Source organism: Acinonyx jubatus, chromosome A2 (genome assembly GCF_027475565.1).
Source record: "Acinonyx jubatus isolate Ajub_Pintada_27869175 chromosome A2, VMU_Ajub_asm_v1.0, whole genome shotgun sequence".
NCBI classification, from domain to species: domain Eukaryota; kingdom Metazoa; phylum Chordata; class Mammalia; order Carnivora; family Felidae; genus Acinonyx; species Acinonyx jubatus.
Window position 1 is genome coordinate 47,132,446 of NC_069383.1, and position 16,047 is coordinate 47,148,492.

Here is a 16,047-nt window from a genome sequence, read left to right on the forward strand (position 1 = left end):
TCTCTTTCTCTTGCTCTCTCTCAAAAATAAACATTAAAAAAATTGAAAAAAAAAAGTAAAACACACAGTATGATTAGGAAACCAATAATGGATTTAAAATGGAATACTAAAAAGAATCTCAGTTCTTCAAAAGAAAGCAAGTAAAAAGCACCTGGCTGGCTCAGTTGAGTGACTGACTCCTGGTTTCAGCCCATGAGCTCATGGTTTCATGAGTTTGAGCCCTGCATTGGGCTCTGCGCTGGCAGCATGGAGCTTGCTTGGGATTCTCTCTCTCTCCCTCTCTCTCTGCCCCTCCCCCACTCACACTGTCTCTGTCTCTCTCAGATAAATAAATAAACTTAAACAAACAAACAAAAAACAGATGGGACAAATGGAAGTATCAAGATGTTACATTTGTAACTCACCATACTGATAATTACATTAAATATAGATGGTCTGAATCAGAGTTTCTCAACCTCAGTACTGTTGACATTTAGGGCCAGATAATTCTTAGTTTTGGGAGATCGTGCTCTGCATCCTAGGGTGTTTAATAGCATCCTTGACCTCCATGCACTAGATACCAGCAGAGACCTCCTCCACCTCTGCCATTTTGACAACCAAAAATATCTCCAGACATTGCCAAATGTTAACAGCCGCTGATGGAAACGCTCCAATTCAAAGGCAGAGGGTGTCTGAATGAAAAACAAGATCCAACTATGTTACGTCTTTGAAAAAAAACAAAACCCCAAACACCTACTCTAATCTAAAGACAGAAATAGGTTAACAGTAAAAGGACAGTTTCCTTGGTTGGCCTAAATGTGCAATAAGGTCCTTTTGTGCTCCAAGAGTATATGACCACTGCTCTGTCCTGCAGTGCCTCCACTGATTCCCTCAGCCTTCTACACTCCATTCACTCTTGGGGCAAACCACAAGCATAGGAATAACATTCAAAAGACATGAGAAAAAAATCTCCCTCCCTTCCCTGTGTTCTGTCACTCAGTTCTCTTTCCTGATGGCATCTACTATTACAGTTTATGATTTCTTCCAAAGATATTCCATGCATTTACAAATATGAGTACAAGCATATTTCTTCCCCACAGATAATAACACATGATATTCTGCACATGGTTCTGACCCCCCCCCACCTCCCTTGGTATAGGTTGCAAATCTTTCATATCAGTACATAGAGATAGACCGTCCCCATTAAAAAAAGAAAAAATTATTTGGGGGGGGATGTGCAAGCAGGGGAGAGGGGCGGAAGGAGAGAGAGAGAGAGAGAGAGAGAGAGAGAGTCTCAAGCAGGCTCCATGCTAGGCGTGGAGCCCTATTGGGGGGCTGGATCTCATGACCCTGGGATCATAACCTGAGCCGAAATCAAGAGTCTGTTGCTCGACTGACTGAGTCACCCAGGTGTCCCAGATCCTCCCCATTTAAAAAATTTTTATAGCTGGTTTGCATTCCATTGTACTGATGTGCTGTAATATATTTAACAGTCCTTTATTGATAGACATTTGCTTCCAGTCTTTGCTAGCACAAATAATGTAGCAATGAGTAACCTTGTACTCATATCATTTCACACCTGTATCAGTGTATCTATAGGATAAAGTACAGAAGTGGAATCCTTAAAGACTATATATACATATTTGTTATTTGAGAAGATATTGCAAAATTGTCCCCGTTGAGGTTATAAAACTTTATTTTTGCGAATCTGATGGATGGAAAATTCTGCCTTGTGTATTTGATTTGCAGTTAAGTGAACTTGAATATCTTTTCATGTGCTGAGTGTGCGTTTGTTTTCTTCTCGTGAATTCTCTCTTCGTAGCCTTTGAGTTGGGCTTTTCTTGTCAATTTATAGAAGGTAGCGTCTCTATTCTGGTAACAGACGATGGTCAAGTCCTGACCATCAACACACCTGTCACCTGTCTGTGGATCTATTAACCCTGGGATGGAATCTGGGCTTTACTACTGCCTTGTGACCTTGGGCGAGTTCCTTAACCTCTTTGGGTTTCCATGTCCAAGGACCCAGGGTAGGGTCTCGTTTATCAACATGACGCGGGACGGCACCTTTAAAACCGGGGAGTCGGCTAGGACATGTTTGTCAACAAAGTACAGGGCACGTTTTTCCGCGGGGAAATTTTGCTTGGGCACCGAGGCCCGCACGTAGCAACCCAACCGCCGAGTCCGGGAGTGCGCTGCGAGGCGGGGGGTCGGCTGGCTCCGTAAAGCCTGAGTTCCCCCTTTCGAGAGAGCCGCAACCCCGGACGTGACCGAGAAATAAAAATCGAGCAAAGAAGGAGCCACTTTCTGCGGCGACAGTCGCCCTCCCGGCCGCTCCCCTGCTCCCAGGCGCCCTCCCCTATCGGGCCGAGCGCGGCGCTGCAGCCCCGGCGGCCCAGACGCAGCGGGTGCGGCGCGGCCCCGGGGCCCGGGTGGGGGAGGCGGGGGTGGGCCCCGCGGTCACGTGAGCCGGGCCAGCTGTTAGCGGGGGGCGGCGGGCCCAGGCGCTGGGAGTCTGGGGAGGGGGAAGCGCCCGACGGCCGCCTCCGCCACTGCAGCTGCAGCCCCCGATGTCGCCGCAGTAATCGCGGCCGCGGCAGCACGCGTACCCTCGGCGGCCGCAGCATCCGCGCCGCAGAGCAGAGCCCGGAGCCCGCCGCCCCGCAGGTAAGCCGCGGCGGGCACGGCTGCGAGCGCAGGGCGTCCGCAGCCCCTTCTCCCCGAGCGTTTCGGCCGCGTCCGCCATCGCCGTCCCCTGTGCCTCGTCGCCAGCCCCGGCCCCTCCGACCCTGCGGGAAGCGCTACTCCGGGCGGCATTCCGGCGGGTGGTGGCGAGGGCCGGCTGGAGGCTCGGGGGTGGGGGACGGAATCAGGGGAGAGATGGCCTCTGCCCGGGTGGTGGATGACTCGGGCTAGTAGGTTGAGGGGGCGCCGGAGAGGGACGCCCCACCCCGGGGCGCGGGCAGTGCCGCTTAGTTTGAGTCAGTCCCCCCGCTCTACGCCCCAACCCCATCCTTTGCCCCGACCTCCGGGCGCTTTTCCTGTTTCCATTTCCTGAGAGCCAAGTTGCTGCCCCGCTGGGGTCTGTGCCCGCACCCACCCCCCCACACCCCTGCCACCCCTCGGGCTGCTCCCGGGGTTCGCAGCTCCCTCGGTGGTGGAGTGGGCCTGGCACCTTCCCGGGAGGTAAGGCACCTGCTACCCGGGTAGCGCGAACATGGCTGCCTGGTGGGGCCCGCTGTCCTTGACCTGGCGCTGCGCCCACGTCTACCCGGTTTGTGATCACGAATCAGGTCCAGGACACTGCTCCCCCCCCCCCCCCCAACTCCCGTTTAGGGCAAACGCGCAGGCTGTTGCTGTCTGTGCGGGCTGCAGGACTTGCCACAACTCCCCTCCTCCTCCCCAAGCCACCTCGGGGAGGTTCTTGGGGGTGGGGGTGTCAGGGTAGGTACGCCGCGGCGCCGGGACACTTATTGGTAGAAGGCATCCTGTATTTCTGCTACGGTTATACACTTCAGCCCTCGCTTCGCTTGTCCGTCCTGGAGCCGTTTACTTGGCGACATCACTGGTGAGGTCTGAGACGAGGGTGGTTTGCAGAGCAGGAGGGACGCTTGAACTTTAGAGAATTGATGAGAACTCGGATTGAGGGGTTTAAAATGTCCATCAAACCCAAGTGCATCTAGGGAAGCTGTCATTTGCTGTGACTCAAAACCGACTTGGTAAGGGTTCTTTCTGGATTTGCTGTTTAATTCTGACTTGGCAGTTGTCTTGAATTACACTTGTGTCCAGCCTCCCGGAGGCCTCCTGTGTTCCCCGCCTGACCAGAAGATGTCATGGGTTGCAGAAGAGACCTATGTTAATTTAAAATGGCAGCATGAAAAATCAGGCCAGGCAGCAGCAGTACAGACAGACCACAGCTAACATCAGCTACCCCTGACTGATGCCTTGGTGGGGAAATCTGCAGCAGGGAAGGCTCTCCGGGGTGTCGCTGTGGCTGGTCCTAAGGGGTAGGGACTGATTCTTGCAGCAGGCTAAATTTTAGTGGGCGGCGGGGTCCTGGGGAGGTGAAGTGGCAAGTTTAGGGAGCTGTAAGTATCTTCTCTAACGTACCAAATGTGGTGCAAAGACCCAATTAAAACTCTGTGATTTTGATCTGATTTTCTCCAGGCTCCACTAAGGACGATTTATGTGGCTGCTTATGTCTGTTCGATGCATAACTTTTGTGTGTTTTGTACCTACAAGTGGCTCTTAAACGAGATGACTGTCTAGTGTAAACATCACCCAAGAACAGTACATAACAAATGCCAGGTTCTTCAGAGCAAATTTCATTGGAAATACTGATACAGCTCCATGAGCGAGCACCCAGGCACCAGAGAATGATACATTCTTGAAAGGTGACTCATTTTAAGATTTTTTTTTTTTTTTTTTTTTTTTAAACAGCGTTTCTTTCCGGTTTCACTGCTGTGCCGTCAGCCATCTTCTCATTTAGGAAGGAGGGGATGCCTGAGGAGGCAAGTGTTTTCAGGGGTAACGGAATAGATGAAGATTAGTGCTCAGGTCAGGAATGGCGAGCTGGAAGCCACCTAAGAGAGCACTCTGCTGTCACCACCCCCCCCCCCCCCCACCTTTTTACAGCCTGGGAGGCTGATTCCAGCAGGGTGATTGGGCTGTGCCCAAGGTCAGATGGTTGGTTGGCAACTGGCAGTGAGGATCGAACTCCAGGTCTCATAACTGCCCAGGTCATATTTAAGCACCAAAAACATAAGTTAGGCATATTCTTTAAGGGGAGAGATGCGTTCTCGGATGAAAAACATGAGTGGCTTTGTTTGTGGAGAACGATTAGGTGAATTTCTTTTTAAAAGAAACCAAAGTGGGATATGTGATAGCTTTTGAATACATCTCATTTTAAGTAAAAGGTAAATAACGAGCCTGTTTTAAAAGAATGTTGAAACGGCACTGGGTACAGAGGGTTTTCTAGAATCTGAATTTGAATTCTCTTGGTCATATACCCGTAACCACATTGGGAAGTGTGCATGGGTAAGTATTTGCGCAGAGGTGGTGAGGATATGAAAAATACTTCTGGGCATTCCGTAACGTTAACCCAAAGATCTGCAGAAGGAGAGGGTGCATGTGTTGGGAACAGGGAGAATAGTTTGGGATGGTGAAGTGGATAGGAGCTAGGTATGGATAGATATGTGGAAGTGAAGACTGATGACGATGCCATGCATGCTGTTTAAAAAAGAATAACTTGCATTAGAGCATGGTTGTCAAGATTCATTCACTTAAATTCCCCTGGTATGTCAAAGATATTTAAAGTCAAGCGTTTCAGAAATACGTAAACATGTGCAGTTTGTGTTTGTTGGAGAACAGTAAGCCAAAGGTATTTTATTTTTTTAAGTTTACGTATTTATTCTGAGGGGGGGAGGGGCAGAGAGAGAGGCAGAGAGAGCATCTCAAGGAGGGTCTGCCCCAACAGCAGGGAGGTCGAACCCATAAACTGTGAGATGGTGACCAGAGCCGAAACCAAGAGTCGGACGCTTAACCTACTAAGCCACACAGGCACCCCCGCCAAAGTTATTTTTTAAAAATTCACTCATGATCGCTTTATCCAGCAATAATCAGTCCTTAGGAAAGTTTGGAGCCATTTTCGTTGGAATGAGAGTCTAGGTCTGTGCTGTCCAATTCAATAACCACTAACTACTACCCACATGTGGCTGTTGAGCACTTGAAATGTGGCTAGTCCAAACTGAGATGTGTGAACTATGCGCCAGATTTCAAAATTTATATGAAAAAAAGAATTTAAAATACCTCCTTAATAATTTGCATATTGATTATATATTAAATTTTTTTAAGTTTATTCTTGAGAGGTAGAGATAGAGCGCAAGCAGGGGAGGAGGAGAGGGTGGGGGAGACGCAGAATCCGAAGCAGGCTCCAGGCTCTGAGCTGTCAGCACAGAGCTGGACACGGGGCCTGAACTCGTGAACTGAGAGATCATGACCTGAGCTGAAGCTGGACGCTTAGCCAACTGAGCCACCCAGGCGCCCCTTGATTATACATTAAAATAATATTTTAGGTATATTCCAGAGGGACTCTGGAAACATTTTGCCGAATTTTTAAAAAGTTCAACTGAACTTGGGAAACAAATGGATGGAAGAGCCAAGAAATGTAAAAGAGTTATTGGGAATGAGATAGGATCTGTACTTGCTTTACCTCTGAGGTAGATTGGCCACAACCCTGTAGCACTTTGCACCTGCCCTGTACCAAGGATAGACACGTCCTTTTCCATCATTCTGTGTGTCTCTTCTACCCTCACTGTCATCCTTACCCTCAGTTGGGGTCTTATATGGAACTCTCTTCTCTGCAACTCTTAGGGATGGTTACAAAGCTCTTGTCAGTGGAAGGGATGGCTAAGATCCAGCGATCCCATTCCCCTGGTGACAGGGAAGCGACCTGGCATCCAAGACGGCAAGAGGGATGTAGCCATCAGTCACACCCTCCCAAAGAAGCTCCCCACATCACCAACCCAGTCTGGGATGGCGGTGCACCACACTGGATGGAGTGTCACATCACTCAGTCAGGATGGCTGGAAGGGGAGGGAGGTGAGAGCCTCCCGGCTTGAGCCTTACCTAGAGAGAGGGAGCTTGAGAAGGTCAATGTTCCCTTCTTCTGTTCTTAATAGTTATATGTTTAGCCTAAGTCTACAAGTGCTTGATATCCTCCACTAAAGTGAACTGCACCTGCTTGAAAACTCCCATAAGCATCTGCAGTCATTATTTTAATTTGGGTTGCTGCCCTTCTCTCTCGGTTGTGTTTATGAGCCCCTCTTCTAGGTGATAAAGATCTCGAAAACATCATTTTAGTTCCGTTTTCCCTTGGGTTGGGCTTAGTGCTTGTAGGTGGTTAGGGGCTCAAGATGCATCTTGGTAACTCATCCGACTTCTTAAATATTCTAATTAAAATAATGTAGCGACCCAGGCTCTTCTGAATATTTTTGTCCTCTCAAAGTAAAATCTTAGTGTATTTTGAAATTGCGCTCAGAAGCGCCCTAGTGACCTGAAAGAATTAAATGAAATGTCTTTGTTAAGCACTAAAGGAATCAGATTTTTTAAATAATGAAAAACCCAATAAAGTAATATGAGCTTGCTATAAATTTAAAATGACATAACTAGATAAAGTAAAATTTAAAGCTTCTTGCTCTGTATCCCATCTTTATTTTCACTGCCAATTCTTAGGTTAAAAAAATTTTTTTTTAGAGAGAGCAGGAGAGAGGCAGAGGGAGAGAGAGAGTCTTAAGCAGGCTGCATGCTGCGCATAGAGCCTGATGCAGGGCTTGATCCCACGACCCTGGGACCATGACCCGAGTTGAAATCAAGAGTCAGATGCTAAACTGACTGAGCCACTCAGGCGCCCCTGTTAGTGACATATTAATCCATTAATCCTGGTCCTTTCCTTCATTCTTTCTTTCCTCCCTTCCTTCCTCTCTCCCTCTTTTGTATATACTTATATTTATATAAATATATGTGTATACATATACACATACATGTATATACACATCCATGCATATATTCACATATATGAATATAAGTTTCTTTTGATAATAAAATGGGATACATTCCCTAATGGTAAAACAGAGCAAATGACTCTAGCATTAATGGGTATTTACAAAGTAGTTTTAATTTTTTTTAATGTTTATTTTATTTTTGAGAGAGAGAGAGCACGAGCAGGGGAGAGGCAAAGAGAGAGGGAGACAGAAAATCCCAAGCAATCTCCGTGCTGTCAGCGCCGAGCCCAGTGTGGGGCTCGAACTCATGAACCATGAGATCATGACTTGAGCCGAAAGCAAGAGTTGGACTCTTAACCAACTGAGCCACCCAGGCGCCCCTACAAAGTCGTTTTTAAATCAAATTTTGCTAGACCTAAAAAAAAAGTAATCTCTGGTTACCAGAAAGATTTAACTGTTATTACTTTATGCCTTCTGTAGAAAAGGAATAGTTAGCTAATTTGTTTTACAGGGACAGAGTGTAAATCACCATTTTAAGAATGATTGAGAAGAGTTTTTAAATCCCAGTTTGCAGAGTTAACAGGTACATATCAAATTACACTAATGGGAAAAGATCAGGAGAGACAATGCATTATTTAGATGGGAGAAGAAAACAGATGGTGGGAATAGGAAGGTCATAATTCAAAGCAACCTTGCCAAACTAGTGGACACAATGGCAGCAATGTTAGAAATGAGAACAGAAGGAAATGAAAGGATCCTAGATGCGGCTTGCTCAGTAGCTTCTAGGTCTTTCCCACGGAGAGTGCTTTTGGCAGCTCACCGGATACCTGCCTATCTCGCACACGTTTTTCTTCCTTCATCTCCCTTATCATTATGTTTCAAGAACACTGTTCTTTAAGAACAAGTTAAAGGACCAAACCTTGAGTGTTTCTCTCTTCTAGATAGGCTGCATATATTATCTCATTTAATCTCATACCAGCTCATCTACATTTTATAGATGAAGACTTTTATAGACAAGAACTCCACTTTTAAATGGAAGAACTGTACCTGGAATTGGGGTCTGTCTGATCCTTTCTTAAAAAGCTATAACGTAACCTCTTAGAGAGTTTATCCTAACTGCACAGTCTCACCTGTATTGTTCATGCGATGCAAGCCATTTCCTTTCTTTATGTTACTATGAAAGATGGAAAACTTCTTCCAACCTATCATGTATTGGAAAACATCTTCTTTACCATGAACTCGATCTGACTATCTTTTTCTAACTTGGCTAGCTTGAGCGGAAAATTAATCTCTCTTGTGCCGCTTATCTACTCTTTCTTGCAATTAAAAAAAAATTGTTGTATCCATGAGAAATAGATGCCATTCAACTAATCTCTCCTCTTTCCTTCCCTCTAAAATCCCTAAACGGGTTCTTCTTTTTTCTAGCTCAGATTTTCACTTAGTATCCAAGGTAGAGGAGTCATGATAGCCGCCAATCTTGCAGCCTGAGTTTTCTTTTAAGCGGTACCATATTTTAAATGCACCAGAGTGATGGACAGACCACTGGGTGTGGTGCAGTTTTTGAGATGGTCCTTGAATTCACGTGTGTCCCAACCTTGAAGGTACACAGACTAAATAATGAGCCATATATATCTGCACCACTGTTTTTCAAACATGTAAGGATTCTGTTGCCATTTAGTACATACAAATCCACTAGAAGTGTTATTGAATTCATAACATATATTCATTATGTCTTTCCCAGCCAACTGCAATGACTGTTAGGTGAGAGTCTCCATGAACATTGCTTGACATTTAAAAGTTGGAAAACATCATATTAGAATATTTTCTATTATAGAAAAGTTCTGGAAGGATTTGAAGAATAATTTTGTAAAGTGACCATTTTATCACCTAACTTACCTTATGGATAAATGCAGGTTTTGATGTACAACGTTCTAATTGACTATGGATAGAAAGCTCTGCATTTCCTTACTTATCAGTCTGTCACGTGAATCATTACGTTAGACATTTTGCTTTATTCATATTTCTCATTGTGACCATATATGGCAAATGAAGCAGAATCAGATGTGGCCCAAAGTTAAAATGAGTTCATTTGCCATGACTGAGCTATAGAGTTCTCCCTAATTCCCAAGCCTTGGCCCTATTGTAATATATTTATTAGCTGCAGTGAGCTAGGATAATAGATTATTCTGATTGCCACGCTTCCTTTTCTTTTTTTAAAAAAAAATATTTTCATTACAAATTCTATACTTTTACATGGGAAATTTGAAAATGCCTGAATATATAGAGGTTAAGAAACTGTGATTCTTGGGGCACCTGGGTGGCTCAGTCAGTTAAGCGTTTGACTTCAGCTCAGTTCATGATCTCACAGTTTGTGAGTTCGAGTCCCTCATCGGGCTCACTGCTGTCAGCAAGGGGCCTGTTTTGGATCATGTGTCCCCCTTTCTGTCTACCCCTCCCCAGCTCGCACTCTGTCTCTCCCAAAAATAAACAAATAAGCATTAAAAGAAAATGAATTGTGATTCTACAACCCAGAGATACTGCTACTCTTAAAATTTTTGTTACATTTCCTTATGATCTTCTTGCAACATCTGTCTAGATAATATACGTAACTTGAATGATACCATACGTAATTTGCGTGACCTCTTTTCTTTCACCATCTTGATTCTGTGTACTTATATGTTTTCCAGCTTTCTATGATATGTATAGATAGCCATTTACATGTCCTGCATCTGTTTTGTTTTGTTTTTTGATTCTTACGATCATCTAAGCAGCTGTATTTTGGGGGAAGGGAATGCAGCAGGGGCGGTCCATTAAATTATTAGGGGTTAGGATGAAGTCGAAAAGTCATTAATTACCTGAACACTTGGTTTTACAGGTTTTAAAAAAAATTTTTTAATACATTTATTTATTTTTGAGAGACAGAGCACAAGTGGGGGAGGGGCAGAGAGAGAGAGGGAGACACAGAATCCGAAGCAGGCTCCAGGCTCCCGGCTGTCAGCACAGAGCCCGACATGGGGCTCAAACTCACTAACTTCGAGATCATGACCTGAGCCGAAGTCAGATGCTTAACTGACTGAGCCACCCAGGCGCCCCAGGTTTTACAGCTTTTAAATAGACACTCTTTTCATTTTTTCTAGCTAGTCGCCTTCATTGCAGTATTTTTGGAACGGATAACAAGTAAGTGTGTTTGGAAAAAATCATCCAGGAGATATTTCTTAGCCATCTTACCGACTTAGAAATATTCCGTTACTTGAAATGACATTTAATTCTTCTTTTTTTTCTGGCTCAGATTCTCACTTTCTGTCCAAGGTAGAGGAGTCCTGATAGTCTCCAATCTTGCATCTATGTTAAATGAAGAACACTTTTTTTTTTAAGGCATTTTCATTTTTTAAATTAAAAAATTTTTTTAAGTATTTTATTTTGAGAGGGAGGGTGGAGAGGAGCAGAGAGAGAGGGAGAGAGAGAATCCTCAGCAGGTTCCCCACTGACAGGCTCCACTACCCCCGGGATCATGACCTGAGTGGAAATCAAGAGTCGGACGCCTAACCGGCTGAGCCACTCAGGTGCCCCTAAAGGCCTTTTTAAAGAATTGGATGAAACTTTACTTCTTGAAAGTAGTAAAAATTGCAGGGGCGCCTGGGTGGCTCAGTTAGTTGAGTGTCCAACTTGGGCTCAGGTCATGATCTCACAGTTGGTGAGTTCGAGCCCCGCGTCGGGCTCTGTGCTGACAGCTCTGAGCCTGGAGCCTGCTTCGGATTCTGTGTCTCCCTCTCGCTCTCTGTCCCTTTCCCACTCGTGCTCTGTCTCTCTCAAAAATAAAAAAAATAAGAATGTTAAAAAAATTAAAGTGGTAAAAATTGCAAAACAGAACAGTTAACCATCCAGGTCTTCCTGATGATCATGTATTCTGATTTCTCCATTTTATTATTTATTTATTTACTTTTTATTTTTTAACATTTTTTTTTTTTTATTTTTGAGAGACAGAGAGACAAAGCACGAGTGGGAGAGGGGCGGAGAGGGAGACACAGAATCTGAAAGCAGGCTCCAGGCTCTGAGCTGGCAGCACAGAGCCCGACGCGGGGCTCAAACCCATGAACCGAGAGATCATGACCCGAGGTGAAGTTAGACGCTTAACTGACCGAGCCACCCAGGCGCCCCTGATTTCTCCATTTTAAAGCTAGAGACCAAGAAACATAGCCTCCCACACCTCTGTTGGTCATACTAGGGAAGAGGAAATCCTGCTCTCGCAAGTTAACCAGGGATGGGGTTTACCCGCCTTCTGCCCGAAGGCAGAGCGTATGGCCGCCATTGCTGTGGCTGAATTCAGCAACATGCGATTAAAATTAAGTGGTTTCCTTAAAACTAAAATTGAGAAGCAAGAAGGCAGCAGGCTGATGGCCTTTGAGGCTGGTGGATGCCTTCAGGGGCTTTGCTGCACTGTTCTGTGCGTGCTGAAACACATGGTCAAAGAACCAGGCACAAGAAATGACGAATCCTTTTGAGGAGCACAGAGGTGAAATAACCTGTACCAGTGGGTTTTGCACACCCGTTCTGGACTGGCTGCACCAGAATCACCGGGGCATTGGTTAGAAATACGCTTTCTGTGATCTCATACAGATGCACTGAACAGAATCTACAAGGAGGGGGGTGTCTAGGAATCTGCCATTGTAACAAACTCCCCAGACGATTTGGATGCGTGGTTAAATATGGATACCATGGATTGAACCACAGCATGGGAGCACCTTGGCCAAATTACGTTTTCCTGCTCTTTTTCTCTCACTGAAGATTAAAATACAGCTCTGTCCCTTCCCCTTCGTTCATTCAACAGACATTTATTGAGGTCTTATTAGGTGCCAAAGTGCCAGGGAAATGAGGGCTTATGTAAGAGTCCTTGCCTCATGGGTCTTACAGTCTGACAGGTATTTTGAAACTTGAGGGAGAGAAATAAAGCAAGGTAGTGGGATCCAGGGGCTCACTCCCCCCACTAATATACCTTGCACTAATTAATATACCATGGCAAACTAAGCTCCCTCCCCAACCCCCTGCTCCAGTAATCCTTCCTCAAAGAGGTATTTGAGCCTCAAACAAGTTACGAGTAATAACTCCAAGAAAATATTCCCTGTCTTTGATCAGTCCAGTGCTATTTCTAACCTTAACAGAATTTTAAACATCTTATCATGTGCTTTACTTTAAAAAGTTATTTGTTATATGGGGCGCCTGAGTGGCTCAGTCAATTAAGCGTCTGACTCTTTTTAAAAATAAAAAAATTTTTTTAATGTTTATTCATTTTTGAAAGACAGAGAGAGACAGAGCACAAGCAGGGGTGGGGCGGAGAGAGAGGGGGACACAGAATCTGAAGCGGGCTCCAGGCTCTGAGCTGTCAGCACAGAGCCCAACACAGGGCTCAAACTCACGAACCGTGAGATCACAACCGGAGGTAAAGTCAGCCGCTCAACTGACTGAGCCACCCAGGCACCCCGTGTCTGACTCTTGATTTCAGCTCAGGTCATGATCTCATGGTTCGTGAGTTTGAGCCCCAAGTTGGGCTCTGCGCTGACAGTGTGGAACCGGCTTGGAATTCTCTGTCTCCCTCCCTGTCAGCCCCTCCCCCCCACTTGTGTGTGCGCACGCGCGCTCTCTCTCTCTCTCAAGATAAACATTTAAAAAGTTATTTATTATACAAAGTTACAAACATATACAAAAGTAAAGAGAACAGTATAGTAAATCACTGTGTACCCATCACCCCGTTTCAGCCATTTTTGTTATATAGCCAAACTTGTGACATCTGAAGGTTCACCCTTCCTTCCCACCTTGGATTACTTTCATCCTATCATTTCTCAGGGAAATACCCCAGATTGTATCTCTAGAAGATATGGGCTCTTTTTTCAGACATAACCAGTGTTATACTGTCTAAAACAAGAATTCCTAATGACATCAAATATCCAGTCAGTGTTCACATTTCCCCAATTGTCTTATAAAGTTTTTGTGTCATTTATTTAAATCAGGATCCAAATAAATTCCAGTCAGTGCAGTTGGCTGATACATCTCTTAAGTAACTTTGTCTCTTAATCTTTTTTTTTCCCTTGCAGTTTTTGTTATTGTTATAGAAGAAGTCAGATTTGTCCTGTAATTTCTCATAGTCTAGACTTTCCTGATTGCATCCCTAAGATGTTATCTGAATTCTCTGTAAACTGATGGTTAGATCTGGAGGCTCTATCATCCTAATTTGTTTTTTTTTTTTTTTAGAAGCTTATTTACTTAGAGAAAGAGAGAGAATGAGCTGGGGAGGGGCAGAGAGAAAGAGAGAGAATCCCAAGAAGGTTCGACACTGTCAGCATTGAGCCTGATGCAGAGCTCGAACTCATGAACCATGAGATAGTGATCTGAGCTGAAAGCTAGAGTCGGCTGCCTGTCCGACTGAGCCACCCAGACTCCCCCTGGCCCGATTCGTTAAGCACATTTTAGTTACACCATGGAACGTGTATCTGATGTGCCAGGGTGCAAACCACTGAGGGATTGGCGTAATGGTGGCAGACCATCACCAGTGAGTAAGAGCGAGGAAAGTAAACGTTTATTTGTAAATAAAAGTAAGCTGTGTACAGCCACAGGCCCCGGTGCCTTCTGTATGCTTGCACATAAATTGGAGTGCTGTGTTGTATGTGGGGTATTAGTCCCATTTTCACATGTGGAAACTCTGTTTCAGAGAGCTCATGACCTGCTTGTCTCTTACAGGTAGTGGGTGGATTCAGGATATAAACAAGGGCCTATTTATCTTAAAGTGCATCATTCTCTTGCCTGTGTACACATGGGGCTGCAGAGCCAAGCGGGCATTGTAAAGGGGGACAACTGACCTGACAATGAAAAAAGAAGGAACAAAAAAAGCAATAGCCCATGGGTGATGCTAAGTGGCACTTTCATTGGCCTCCGTGTCAGGGAGTGGAGGGGACAGTGGAGAGGACCCCCTCCTCAGCTCCAGTCTTGATGTCACACGGGAGTGTGTGCCCAGTGTTGGCAGATCTTTTTTGAGATTTCAGAAGTCAAGTGTCTGAATTTCTATGAAAAATCTCTAGAATTGAAAATGTTCTATTTTTTAGTTGGTTTTTTTTTTTTTTTTTGAGAGAGAGAGAGGGCACGAGTGAGTGAGAAGAGAGAGAGAGAGAGAGAGAGAGAGAGAGAGAGAGACTTCCATGCAGGCTCCTGACTGTGAGCATAGAGCCCGACGTGGGGCCCAAGCTCACAAACCGCGAGATCATGACCTAAGCCAAAGTCGGATGCTTAGCCGATTGAGCCACCCAGGCGCCCCTAGAATTAAAAATGTTAGCTGCTAATTCAGATTAAACAAACAAACAAAACAAAACACTATCTAGGACAACACCCTGGGCCAAACCAGACAAATGTGCCGCCTGCCGCCCCTGTCCCTCCTCATGCTGCTCTGAGTATGTCGGTTGAAGATTGGTTCTGCAGACGGCAGCGGGCAAGTGTCGCAGGGACGAGTTGCCCCTGAAATTAAAGAAAGGGGATATTAAGTAGCTCTTAAAAGGCATCCACTGGCAACGAGGCAAATCTTCAAACGATGAAAGAGCATTTAATACTTCAAGGAAAAAGCCAGTTTCTGAAGTCTGAACAGATCAGACGTTAACAGAGGAACGGCCCTCCTCATCCGTGTACCTTTTCTCATCCTCGTGAGGCTCGAGCCCTTACGGTGGCCCACATGGTGTTCTGAGCACTTGGTAAGTATTTGCAAGTCTCTGCTCATTTCAGCCCTCACCATAACCCTGTCGTTACCCCGTCAGAGAAAGGTGACACGGGCCTGAGATTCACACCAAGCTTGGCCCCAAAGCCTGCTTACTTAACAACCTATATGGTCTTTCTTTTGTTAAATCGTTCCTCATTCAAAGCACAGAGTATTAGAAGCTGGGATTTCCTGGCTCTGGACTCCCAAAGCATATGCCCCACTATCTTGAGCTTTCAACAAAACACTTAGTAGGGTATTTCTTTCAGGCAGAGCTCGATGAGCCTTTCATCAGCTTCTGTTAGCATTTACATCCAATGTCTAGCTAGAGAATTCCTTTCCTGAACACCTTATCTATTCTTTACCATTCCAACAGTAGATACCCGACAGAAAAACCAATTTGTAAACGATTATTAGCATTTGTCCTGTTTTCAGTTCAGCAAGAATGTTGATCATTTAAAAAATGAATTTATCAGGAAATAAAATAACATCATAAAATAAGGTCTTCTTGGCTTTTCTGGAAGCCGGTAATTCACAGACACCGGATTTAAGCCTACCCGGTCCGTTCGGGAAAGCTGGGAGCTTGGGGAGTAAGGAAGCCTGGCCGGACATTTGGGTTTCGTTTCTGTGTGCAAGTAAAGGCACTTTGTCACAGTTACTTGCGAGACAGTTAATAAGCTTCTAGCTTGTAGAGGTAGTCATTTTCTTCCTCTCAGGCAGTTTAAGCCTCTCTTATTACTGGGTAAGGTGACTGATGAGGGACACTCAGGAGCTTCATTGGGATAAAAGGGCAGGGCAGTCTGGCAGTCAGGCGAAGAAAACCCCTACCTGGGCTCA

At 45.2% G+C, this 16,047-nt stretch overlaps 1 protein-coding gene across 4 annotated transcripts in view; it reads left to right on the forward strand.

The window, feature by feature from the left end:
- LOC106968674 (peptidyl-prolyl cis-trans isomerase FKBP14) overlaps positions 1 to 16,047 on the forward strand; it is an 83,859-nt gene that overhangs the window by 19,711 nt on the left and 48,101 nt on the right. Inside the window, exon 1 of one of the 4 annotated variants that reach the window (XM_053218271.1) lies at positions 2,505 to 2,643. The exons of 2 other annotated variants lie outside the window; for them this stretch is intronic. The gene's annotated coding sequence lies outside the window, so the exon portion shown is untranslated. Of the gene's footprint in view, positions 1 to 2,504; positions 2,644 to 16,047 lie in introns of those variants that run through there. One more of the 4 variants, XM_027075187.2, reaches the window with a different exon arrangement.